The 12,724-nt window shown below is 34.6% G+C and overlaps 1 pseudogene; it reads left to right on the plus strand.

The window, feature by feature from the left end:
- Positions 1–617: 617 nt before the first annotated feature.
- On the plus strand, positions 618–6,443 carry LOC143232512 (thyroid transcription factor 1-like; annotated as a pseudogene).
- Positions 6,444–12,724: the final 6,281 nt, after the last annotated feature.

The following is a 12,724-nucleotide window of genomic DNA, read 5'->3' on the forward strand; positions in this document are numbered from 1 at the left end:
CCATCCATGTTTATATACGGTTCTTTAAAATTTAAGAAGACGATCAGATATGAAACACAAACAATCCAAATAAAAAGAACGGGAAAATTAATACGATAACTGCTATTTTCTTTATTTCATTGGAAAATTAAATGAAGGCGGGGCTTTAGACGTTAATCAAAAATTGAGCACGAACCTATAGCTCCGCCTTTTCTTGTGACAAAGGACCCTAACAAAATAAAATTGGTTATCTGTTCTTGAAGAAAGATTCATCCTTCATACCAGGTTTTTGAAGCCAAGAAGAGCAGTAGGTTTATGAGAAAGTAGTTTGTGCAAGTAACGCACACACACACACACACCTTTTAATGTAAATTTTAAATTCTGGGTACGAAACAGCGCATGCGTATAATCAAAGAAGAACGTTTTACTACTCAGTCACACAAGCAATGGATTGAATAGTACGATAGCAGCGACAGTGGGCTGCCCTTTCTTCTTTGTTGCTATTGTTTTCCTGAAAACTCAATCCATGGGCATTCATCCGTGCTCCTAATGCACAAGTCCACGGAAGATCCTGGACATCAAAGGCAGGCCGGGAACGGAAAATCACTGGTTTCCTCCCCATTTCTCTGTGAGCTTCATATGAGGCTTTGACACGTGATGTTTTCAGTGTATAAGCCATGCCATTGAGCCCTAAACTCTCCACTCCGTTTTTCGTGACTGATATTCTGAATCCATTCGATGAAAGTTACAAAAGAACCGTTATCGTTACCACTATCGATGCGAACGAATCTCCTACACCACTAGTCACTACAGCATCAATCGCCTACTGCAACCTTCACAACGAAGGAAATATGAACGAGCCTGCTATTAACCCCTACATGGTACCTCAACTGGCCCATTCCGAACTCTTTCGCCAGTCAGTATTGCAACGATGCTGAACTTTCACACTACGGCGACAATGTTCGTCAGAACGCAGTAGGGTGGTATGGACCGTCCCCTGACCCACGCTTCGCAAGTGAGTGTCAGTGATTCACATTGTATTTTTAATCTTAAATGTAGCATCATTTTCAAATGCGTATAGTGAAAAAGTAAACAAAAAAATACACCCAAGCATCAAAGATTCATGTTCTCTGATAAATTAAGTCTTTAGTTTAATTTCTCTTAAAAAGTTATAATTTAAACCGTAATTCCATACTGATAGTCATTCTTTAAAATTCATGTCAACCCACTGTTCTCACATTATGTGGCGAAAACCCAAAATATGTATCCAATAGTACGTAAATAAATGGGTATCGGTAAGGAATTCAGTAATCAGATTGTAATTCGGGATTGCATGTACATAAACTACATCTACAGTTAACATAAACCAGTTCACTAGGTCTTACCGTTTCTGTTGGGTTTGATCTAAAAGGGACCTCAAAACCAAATGCTCGCCCTTTCAGCCGTGGGGGTGTTATAATGTACGGTCAATCCCACTATTCTTTGGTAAAGAGTAGCCCAAGAGTTGGCGGTAGGTGGTGATGACTAGCTACCTTCTATTTAGTCTTGTACTGCTAAATTAGGGACGGCTAGCGCAAATAGCCCTCAAGTAGCTTTGCGCGAAATTCAAAACAAACAAACATAAGATATACAGGTTATTTTACCGAAAGGGATAACCATAGTTCCTCAAACCTTTTTCGTTATTTATAGTAGTCACCAAGCCGATTGTTTTATAATTATGTATCACTTCCTTTGATGTACATGTATAAAATAAATCACATGTGATCATAGAATTAGGAGTGTCTTATTTTTATTGGTTGAAGGTATTTAGTTTATGAGCTATATAGTATGAATATTATAATTTTTAAAATTAATTATTTAGATATAACTCTTTAGGGTAGGTTGTGAGTTTCTATAACATACATAGATAAAGCATGAGAGAACTAATGAAATGTACTTAAAGTTGCAAGTTATTTCAATGTTCTTCATGCAGTATAGAAACCACAGCCTGTATAAATGCAGTGATGATCGACGGTAGCGAATCAGAACTACTTTTCAGAACTGCATGAAGAACATTGAAATAATTTGCATCTTTAAGTACATTTCATAAGTTCCCTGGCTTTTTATCTTTGTATGGTATAGAAACCACAGCCTGTATAAATGCAGTGATGATCGACGGTAGCGAATCAGAACTACTTTGACCTTATTTGGCGTTTCCTACGTGGTTTGATGCCACCAGCAATTGATCACTTTTAGGAAAGGCATTTAACAGCCCTTACCGAGGAAAAATATTCGTACTGTAAGATAGTAAAGATGTATTCAGGTTGGGTATTTAAAATTTACTAAACTAGGAAAATCATCATATAAATAGTATTGAAAACAAAGGAATGCGAATCAAGTTGAGGAACCGGACAGTTGAGAATAAGATCTGAAAGATGTCTCAACCCACGAGCGCTAAGTAAACTGCAGCGTCTTGTAACACGTAAGTATCCACGAACATAAAAGTCAGCGGCAAATGTCGTCCGTGTATTCCAGGTAATATAACGCAACATAATCTAGTATAACTTCACCAAGATAAGGTTTTCAGTCAAACCTCAAACAGTTGAAGAAAGAAACAGCTATTCATGCTATTCTAAACGAAAACAGATCGATCAAGTGGTTGGACGCAGCACGATGAATGTCTTTACGATTAGTGTTTTGAAACAAGCGCTGTAGGTCATTCTCCAACGTTAGATGGATTATGAAAAGCAGTGAGGGAGGAGTAGTGCGTTTTTGGTATAACATTCTCATAAAGGTGTATTTTGCAATAGTAACTGCGCTGCAAGGCTATTGTAAACGTAAGACAGAGTATGATCGGACATAACAACGCCGACTATAACAAGGTTATGCAGTTAGAAAATCGATTGTAACATAAAGAACTCTATACATGAGAGTACACTAGTTTGTTACAATTACTTAGACAGAAAGCAATGGAAGTGAGTTTACCTTAAATACATCTAAGTGTCAAATGTATAGTAGTCTGCAAACTAGAAAGAAAAAAACAAAGTGAATGTATGGAAAGTGTACTCGTACAAAACAAATATTGAACGTGAGACTAGTCCGGCGCACGAATATAGAAGTGACACAAGTTATTTGTAATCGTATTAAATCGTTGAAATTTGGTATAAATTTTACGACAAAGTTCAGTTGTAACTGAAAATAATCTAGTTTTTTGACAAGCCTCCACTGTCTTTAATTAAGAAAAGTTGTAGGTAAGTCGTCTTTGTTTCTACCTAGAATATCTCGGTCTTCTTTTCGACACAGCGAGAGAAGTTTGTTTGTTTGATTGTTAATTTCGCGCAAAGCTACACGAGGCCTATCTGCGCCAGCTGTCCCTAATTTAGCATGTAAGGTTAGAGGAAAGGCAGCTAGTCATCACCGCCTACCGCCGACTTTTGAGCTACTCTTTTCCAACGAATAGTGAATCTGATCGTCGCGTATAACGCCCCCACGGCTGAAAGGACGAGCTGTTTGGTATGACGAGGATTAAATGCCGGCGGCCCTCAGATTATGAGTCGAGTGCCTTAGCCATCTGGTCATGCCGTGCTCTGTCGAGAGAAGTACATCCAGAAAGACGAGCTAAGTTAACCTCTAGTTTTGCCAGTTTAGTAACTACACACTTTTGTTCGAATATTGTAGAGCAGAAAAAGGTATTCGTTGTTGAAAATCAAGAGGTGTTATATCACAAAAAAATAAGTAAATTATCACAACTATCCTTTGAAGTTTCTAAAAACAAACGATATTTCCTGTCCAACAAAGATTTTTGTCAGCCTTTGGCGTGGTTTGGCGACGTGATTTTTCAAAGACGAAAAAAATGTTCCTTTACGTTGCAGTAGCATCAAAACTATGATTTCTCAATATCTTAGGCTTATGTTTGGTTTCCAGAAACTGTTCTCCAGCATTCAAAATCAAAGTTAAGGTACTGTGGTCACCAATGGTTTAAAATTTCGTTCTGTCTTTTTGTTTGAAACCATTTTTTTTTGAAAGCATAATATTGTCCTGCTCTCGAAAATTGTTTATTATTTGCAAGACTCCATTTTTAACACAATTTACTATTATAAGAAAGCATAATATTGTCCTGCCCTCGAAAATTGTTTATTATTTGCAAGACTCCATTTTTAACACAATTTTGTGTAATGTATATGGTTATAAGTAATTGTAAGTAAGGTTCTCACGGTCCGATCAGGTATTAATCGTTGTCACGGTTGGTAGCCTATATGATCATCTTCAAACACAAACGTCATGCAAAAGTAGTCCACATCTTCCAGACAACATAATCAAGAAGGATCTCTATCTAGAAAAATGACATAATTCCTGGGTACACAAGTTGCTTTTATGACATATCCTTTCAATCGTGGCCTTCCTCAAGCTATTCCCTACGGGGACAATCTGGACAATTCATTCATGTGATCCGATCCGACTGTTAAAAATGGCGCTGAGAAACTATCATCCTCATAAGCTAGATGGGTTATGAAAGGTATAAAAGGAAGACTGGTGTGCTTTGGATATGATAGCCTTTAAATTGAAGCTACCCTGGAGGGCAAGATGGACGATCGACAGATAAAACATTACTGAATATGGCTACTCTTTTAACTACGAATAGAGGGATTGACCATCATATTTTAAGGTTTTATGGCTAAATATGCGAGCAAGTCTGGTGAGAGAGGTATTTGAAACCGCGACCCTCACATTATAATCTGAGTCAAGCGTCCTAACTACCTCACCATGCTGAAACCTTTACTGTCCTAACATTTATTGTTCATTTAGGGAATGAAAAAAAATAAGCTATTACGTAACCTCAAAAACTTAGCTCATTAACAATTCCTAGAACGTGGATTATATAATATAACAGGCGCAACAGTTACTTTTATCTTGAATAATTAGTCACTATTTGTGTTTATGTAATATAAATATCTAAATATACAGACAAAACATTTTGCTAAAAGAAATATTTGCATTTTTCTTAAAATTCATGAAAATTAGTTTTGCTTCTTGTTTGCGCTGGTAAACTATTATTATATATTTTTTTTTAAATATAATAAGTATATTTTTTATGTGGATGCTGAAGTATGGTTACAGTAATTAAATTTAAAAAGAATGGTTATATTGGTTCATATGTATATATATATATATGATATCGTAAACTTAGTTTAACTTAATAATAGTCAATGTTTTCAACATCAAAAACATCCCAAGTACTTTCTTGATTATGTATGTATCCATTAAAATAAGCCAACAGTTATATGAATTACATAACCATATTCTTTTGTTTCTTTTTGCAGTGATTAGACATCAAATACGATCTGGAAGATGAATCAAAAATCAAAACAGTCTGAAAATCTTACTTAGCTTACATAAGCCTACTCAACCTTTCAACAACACTGTATTATGTTAATATAATTACTATATTTTAGTTCGTGCTTTATATTGCAAACCTGTTACTTGACTTTAATAATTGGAACAGTAATTATGAAGTTTATAACTTTGTTTATAGTTGTATGAAACAGTAATCATGATATTAATAACTCTATAGTTGTATGGAACAGCAATAATAGTATTAATAACTTTGATTGTAATTGTACGAAACAGTAATCATCATATTAATAACTTTGATTGTAGTTTTATAGAACATATAATTATGTTTAATAAGTTTGATTCTATTTGTATGGAAGAGTAATCATGATATTAATAACTTTGATTGTGGTTGAGTAGAAGAGCAGTTATTACGCAATTGAAATGAAAAACAAGATTCCAATAAACAAGTTTCTTTCGTTAGAGTAAATATTGCTCTTTCTGTTAGTTTCCCCTGATTGGCTCCCCATGCCGACCTTCGACGTTCCGTGTGGTTACAACATCTGAAACCAAGGCTGTCCAGTTTCCTCTATCACAACGACGAGACGAGTGCTGTTTACTAAAGCCCAGGTGTATGAACTGGAACGTCGCTTCAAGCAGCAAACTACCTTTCTGCTCCAGAGCGAGAACACCTGGCTAACTTGATCCGTCTAACCCCTAATCAGGTTAAAATTTGGTTCCAGAATCACCGATACAAGTGCAAGAGACAGGCTAAAGAGAAGTCTATGACCGAGCACGAAACTCAACAGTCACAGCAATATGCAATAAGAAAAGTCGCTGTGCCCGTGTTAGTTAAGGACGGCAAACCCTTTACAACCAGCTCCGCACCGCACCAAAGAATTAACATTAACAGCTCAACTAGCAGTAACATGATTGTACCAGTTAACAACAGAACTAGCAGTAACATGATTGCACCAAAGTTACGTTTATCCGACCCACATCAATTTCAGACTATTCTTGAAGGTTCTCCAGATCTGATCGAGCCGTGTGCACAAAAGGCTGTAATTAATCACCATTCCCTCATTCTCACAATCTGCGGGTCCTTGGTCAACTCCTTGGTCCCCACAGTAGCTTGGACCTTGGTTCTGGACTGACTATGTCAAACAGTAACGTCTGTCAGACCTACCTTCAGATTGAAGGTAGAACGTGGTAATCATGGTTAATATTACTGACTGATCTTTGGTGGCTCTTTATTCCTTATAAGAAGAGCCAGTACTGTCGCAGTTATACATGTATACAAAAAATAAATTGTAAACATAAAACATTTCGAAAACCTTTATCATATTGGTTCTAAACTAGCTCTGAACGTGTGAACAACAAGACGAGCTGACGATATTTACGTGTTACGAGTAAGGAGCAGCAGGAGATGCTATACAATATTTGTTCCTGTGTTTAAGGTTCATCTAGGAATGATTTACAATGTTTATCTCTGAATATAAGGAGTAGAAGGGTTACTCTATAGTTCTGATGAACAGGATAATGAAAAGCACGAGACTGAACTGACAGAGTAGCAGCTGTAGTGTCAGCCGAACATGTGAACATCTGTAATGTAAAGGTAAAAAAAGTGTGAGGTCTAAAGAACAGATGTATTTTGTGCATTTTTGATATGTATCTCCAGTTCACTTGAAGTTTATTTTAGACGTATATTTCCAATGCTGTACACGTATCTGAACATGAATTACATACTTGGGTTCATAAAGTGTCTCTGTATTCAATATGCGGTGTGATGGTTGGTTGGTTTTGTTCGTTTTTTATTTTTTCCAGTTTTATACACATATTATATACATATACTGTCACGAGATATCTCAGTTTCACGCATAGTAGGTATATAAATATGACATTTTATACAGTATTAACATTAAACTTGCTGCCACAAGATATCCCGGTATGAAATACACCAGACATACAGACATGGCAATATGTACAGTATTAACATTAAACTTACTGCCACAAGATATCCCGGTATGAAACACACCAGACATACAGACATGGCAATTTGTACAGTATTAACATTGACTTTACTGCCACAAGATATCCCGGTATGAAACACGCCAGACATAAAGACATGGCAATTTGTACAGTATTAACATTAAACTTGCTGCCACAAGATTTTTCAGTACGAAACACGAGACATATAAATATAACATTTTAGGTACTGATACTCTGAGTCACGACCGATTGATGTTGTATGTTTAAGACATACTTTTCTAGTTCCTAATGATTTTCTGAATCATAACAGATTGAGCTATCCAGTAATATGTTTAAGACATACTTTTATTATTCTTACTGATTCTCTGAGTAACGACCGATTGAGCTATACTGTAGTATGTTTAAGACATACTTTTTTTGTTCCTAATGATTCTCTGAGTCACGACCGATTGTCCATGTACATTATTAATATGTACTCAGCAAATATCATCTTTATTTTTATGGGATTACAGTAACGTACGCCTTGATTTGTCACAGTTGGTTTTGTGTGAAAAGCACGTTCATGTGTATTTGAAATATTAAGATGTGTGAAAGACACGTACATGTGTGTCTGAAGTGATGACCGGAACAGTTAAAATATATAATTGTTTGAGAGTTACCTTGAAAAAGAAAAAAAATCAAACTTTAATATCTGTAAAACCAAATTATTTAGACTGTAGAGGTGAAACTTGGCATAATAATGATTTTATAAAAAGGCCCGGCATGGTCAGATAGTTAAGGCACTCGACTCATAATCCGAGGGTTGCGGGTCTCGAATTCCCGTCATACAAATGTTCCTTGCCCTTTAGCCATGGGGCGTTATAATTTGACGTTGAAACCCACTATTCGGTTCAAGAGTAGCTCAAGAGTCGGCAATTGGTGGTGATGACTAGCTGCCATCCCTCTAGTCTTGCACTACAAAATTAGGGACGGCTAAGCAGATAGCCCTCGTGTAGCTTTGCGCGAAATTCAAAAAACAAAAGAAATTTCATAAAACGTTAACGACATATATATGATTTACGTTAACATAAAAGGTTTATATGACTTATAATATCAAACTGATAATAGAAATTGTTTAGGATACAGCTAGTTTAAAACTGTATATGTATTAATATATGACTGTTTTATTATTGATGACTAACACGTTTGGTTCTTTAGTACTTCATCTTCTCGATGTTTTGGTCAAAGCTATGTGTAAATTTTAAAATACGTATTAATTTCTTAAACTAGAAGTATTATATATAATCATATTAACCTATCAGCTCATGGTATTTTGTGCTAATGGCACGAGAAACTCAGAGAAGATGAAAACAAAATGCAACTCATAAAATTATTCCGGTTTACACTATAAGTCGCCACATCCTAGCGTCAGTCATTAAAACTAATTTGATACCTATTCATATTAGAGTTTAAAATAACGACTCGTAGAATGTTTATCTCGTACAATAGAGTCGTTTCATGTTCTGTGGACGTTTCATATTGTAAAGAATCAGTTCGTAAATGCAACACATATTTCGTAAACAATTACAGTATTATTTTGAATTTAAGACGCCCACTATTTTAACACACATCTCACTTTTAAAAAGCGATTTTCAGGAAATATAATTGCATGATAATTAGCAAGGAGTGAATATATTTAAAATGAAAAAAATAATATTAATAATGTATTTAAAATAAAATATAGTTAACATTTGTAACATATACAGGAAATTTAAAATTCGCATTACAATAATGTTTCTTCCTGCTTTCTTTATTTAATCAGGATGATATTACAATGTTTCTTCTGACTCACTGTTATATTCTGAAGTTGAAGCATCTTCATCATTTGTTCCAACAAATGTCATCTTGCGTTCCATCTTTCGCATCTTCAAAATCTGATGGCAAACTTCTTCTCTTTTCATAAATTTCTCACACCAGTTACAACTACCTTGAGAAAAATACCACTATTCCCTGCTCATTCTTTTGCTTTTAACATTAAGACTTCTCTCGTTACAGGCAGTCCTTTATTTCGTAACTCTGAAATACTTTAAAACAGCGGCATCAATTTCAGGATGTCTTCCTTTTTTGGGTGCCAGAAACTGACTTTGCAATTTTCCTGCAAGAAAACAACTTGGTTTTCACACCACGTTAACGATGTACACTTGCCTCTCTCACTGTACACGTTTTACCTGCTGCGCGACTGCCAATCTGTTCGGTGTAGAAAACAGCTTTCTCTTTTAAATTTGGTATCGTACGTAAAACGCTTTTCCATGGGTAAAAACGCGCTAAAATAATAAAACACAATAAAATAGCGTCTGTACAACATGAAAGTCAGACAAAGACTGAGGGACAACAATATTCAATTATACTGTTAGAGGCGCTGTCATCGGCAAATTTGACGTTTTGTACGTGTTTTGTTTAGTCTTTCTAAGCTAAATTTGTTCGAGGAAAATGATGTTTTGAAACTTTCAAAGAGTGAAAAGTTATACCTCGAATTTAAGACGAACCCTAATTTTCAGTTCGGAAAAATGTGAAAAAAGGTGCGTCTTAAATTCGAAGTAATACAGTATACCATATATATATTTCCAAAATGATAATACACTTATCATATTATATTTATATTCCGCATAGTACAACTGAACTATGCCAAGTGTATATATTTCATATTTCGAAGACTTATCTTGCACTGTATTTTTTTATATATTGTTAGTTACTTCATATTTAATGAGAATGAAGTTGTGATTTCAAACTGAAGGAAATAAGTATTAATATGAACCACTTGAAAAGAACCATCTTTCAAACAGAATGAAATCATAGACGTCTACGAGGTGAAACCTTTAAATTTTATATAATTACTTAGTTTGTTTAGTGTTACCTCTCAGTAAAGTACTAAATTATTTTATACGTCTACGAGGAAAAATATTACAACTGTTATATAACAGTGTTCTAAATCATCTTTCAGCGAAGTATTAAATAATTTGATATATTTACGACATGCAATTTTCTTGTTTATGTACTCACATCAGATTATTCAAATCTTCTTGAAATAGTTTAATGTGCAGCTTATAATGTAAATGATTGATATATATATGTGTGTGTGTGTGTATATTATCTTTAAAACTAGTGTTATTAGTGTGCAGCTTGTTTATTATGACGTAATTTTCAAATGTCAACAGAATTAACCTCAAACGGTTGAGAGTAAAATATTCAGCATGAAAAGAGCTATTATTATTTCTCATAACTATTTGATAACATTTTGCAATAAGTCTGTATATGCAGTCATATTTCTGCAAAGCTTATAACACCTGCAGTAAGCACATACTTTTTTTTATAGAAGACACACAACGCGTGGTGGTTTCATAAGCAGTCGTTTCTCTGTCCTAAAACAGAAAAACATGTCTTAAACATACTACATTATAGCTCAATCGGTCGTGACTCAGAGAATCAGTAGGAACCAGAAAAGTTTGTCTAAAACATACTACGGTATAGCTCAATCTGTTATGACTTAGAGAATCATTAGGAACCAGAAAAGTTTGTCTTAAACATACTACAGTATAGCTCAATCTGTTATGACTTAGAGAATCATTAGGAACCTGGATGGCAAGTCTTTTAAACATCACCGGTTAACATTATTACTTACTCTGGAGGTACGAGAAAACATTTAGATGTATTGTATATACTGATGTAGTAGTTCAGATAAGATATGGAGTGCATTTGACAAGACCAATCTTCCATCTGCACAAAGGCATCAAGAATATAACATTATATTAGGTAGAGTGCTATTTAAAACATAATTATTTTTAAACAATGTATTCCTGAAAATTACCATGTATCTGCTGTTGACCAATAAGATCCATTTATACATTAGGTTAAATGCAACAATACTACATAATGTCCAATTTGTTACATTAACCTCATAACAATGCTTGAGAATGTAGTTTTTCACAAAGGATCGTTATTGGTCTATCTCTGACATCAAATGTACTTTCAGCTGCGAACTTTCATCCTGATATTCACTTTTGTTGAGGGGTCACATATACAGCTTTTGTTATTTACATCTAAATATAAATATTTGAAATAACTAACATATACATAAAATATTTTTTTATAGAACGTAACACTTTGTCACGGAACAGTTTATTCATTCACTTAATGGTTCTGGGTGATGATAAATTAAAACTAATGGCACATCTGTAATATATATATATATATACACACAGAATTATGAAAGAAGGAGAGGCAATGCGATCAAATGTACAGGTTTGGAAACTGTTGACAGTTTTGTACTTAGTTTCACGTTCTTCGTCTAGGGAACAACTAAATAGAATCTAGTCACCGCTCTGCAGCCAGACTCCTCCCTTGGATGAGAACTCTAGGGAACAACTAGGTAGAATCTAGTCACCGCCCCACAGCCAGAATCCTCCCTTGGATGAGAACTCTAGGAAACAACTAGGTAGAATCTAGTCACTGCCCCGCAGCCCTCCCTTGGATGAGAACTCTAGGAACAACTAGGTGAATCTAGTCACCGTGCAGCCATCACTGGTTGCTCTTTACCTGCAGGAGGATGTGTGAATACTTGTGTGCTCTGTGAGTAATAGCCTCTTAATGAATTTTATGCATTTAATACATGGGTATATATATATACACACACATATATCTTTGAACCAATGAATCACAAATTTATTAGAATCGAGTCTATGTTTTATCTTGTATCAGTTAGCACAGAACTAACCCTCTCTTTATATATTTTTATATTTACATTTAACGATTTTGGAATTGCATGATTTTAATGAGGATAGTGTTATTATCTACCATGCTGTACGGTATTGGTAAGTATAGTGTCACTAATTTTAATTATTAGTCATACTTTTGTCGTTCTTCAATTGGTTCCCAAAGAAACTACATGAATATTCCCCTGTAAAACAATAAAACATGGAACGTTCTAACATTGAATGAATATGGTTTTATAAAGTATAGAAATATTTCTGTTAAAACAACCTGTTGTAAAGTGTATCAAGGTAAGTTTTACAACACGAAACAAAATAAATTAGGTAAAAAAAATATCTTCCATCAATCTTCAAGCACTTCAGTCATCTTTAAAATGTACCGGTAAACAATAAAAACATATTACTGGTTAGATAATACACTAAAACATTTATGATGAATGTTAAATAAGACAACTAGTTAGCGTATTTTTTAACTCTTGCTATGGGTTTAAAAATAGGATTATTGTTTATTGTATATCTCTTTAACTTTCTGCTAACGTTAAAATTATTTTGATAAACAGTCCTGAAAAAATGATTAAACGAGGATTAACGTGTAATGTATACATTTTGAAATATTTGCTGCCTCTCAAAAAGTAGGGGTCATTAATTTATATTGCACCATGATTGTTCTTTAAAACGGGTTTACTAGCATTAAACAGGAC

The sequence above is a fragment of the Tachypleus tridentatus genome, chromosome 1 (genome assembly GCF_004210375.1).
Source record: "Tachypleus tridentatus isolate NWPU-2018 chromosome 1, ASM421037v1, whole genome shotgun sequence".
Taxonomy (NCBI): Eukaryota; Metazoa; Arthropoda; class Merostomata; order Xiphosura; family Limulidae; genus Tachypleus; species Tachypleus tridentatus.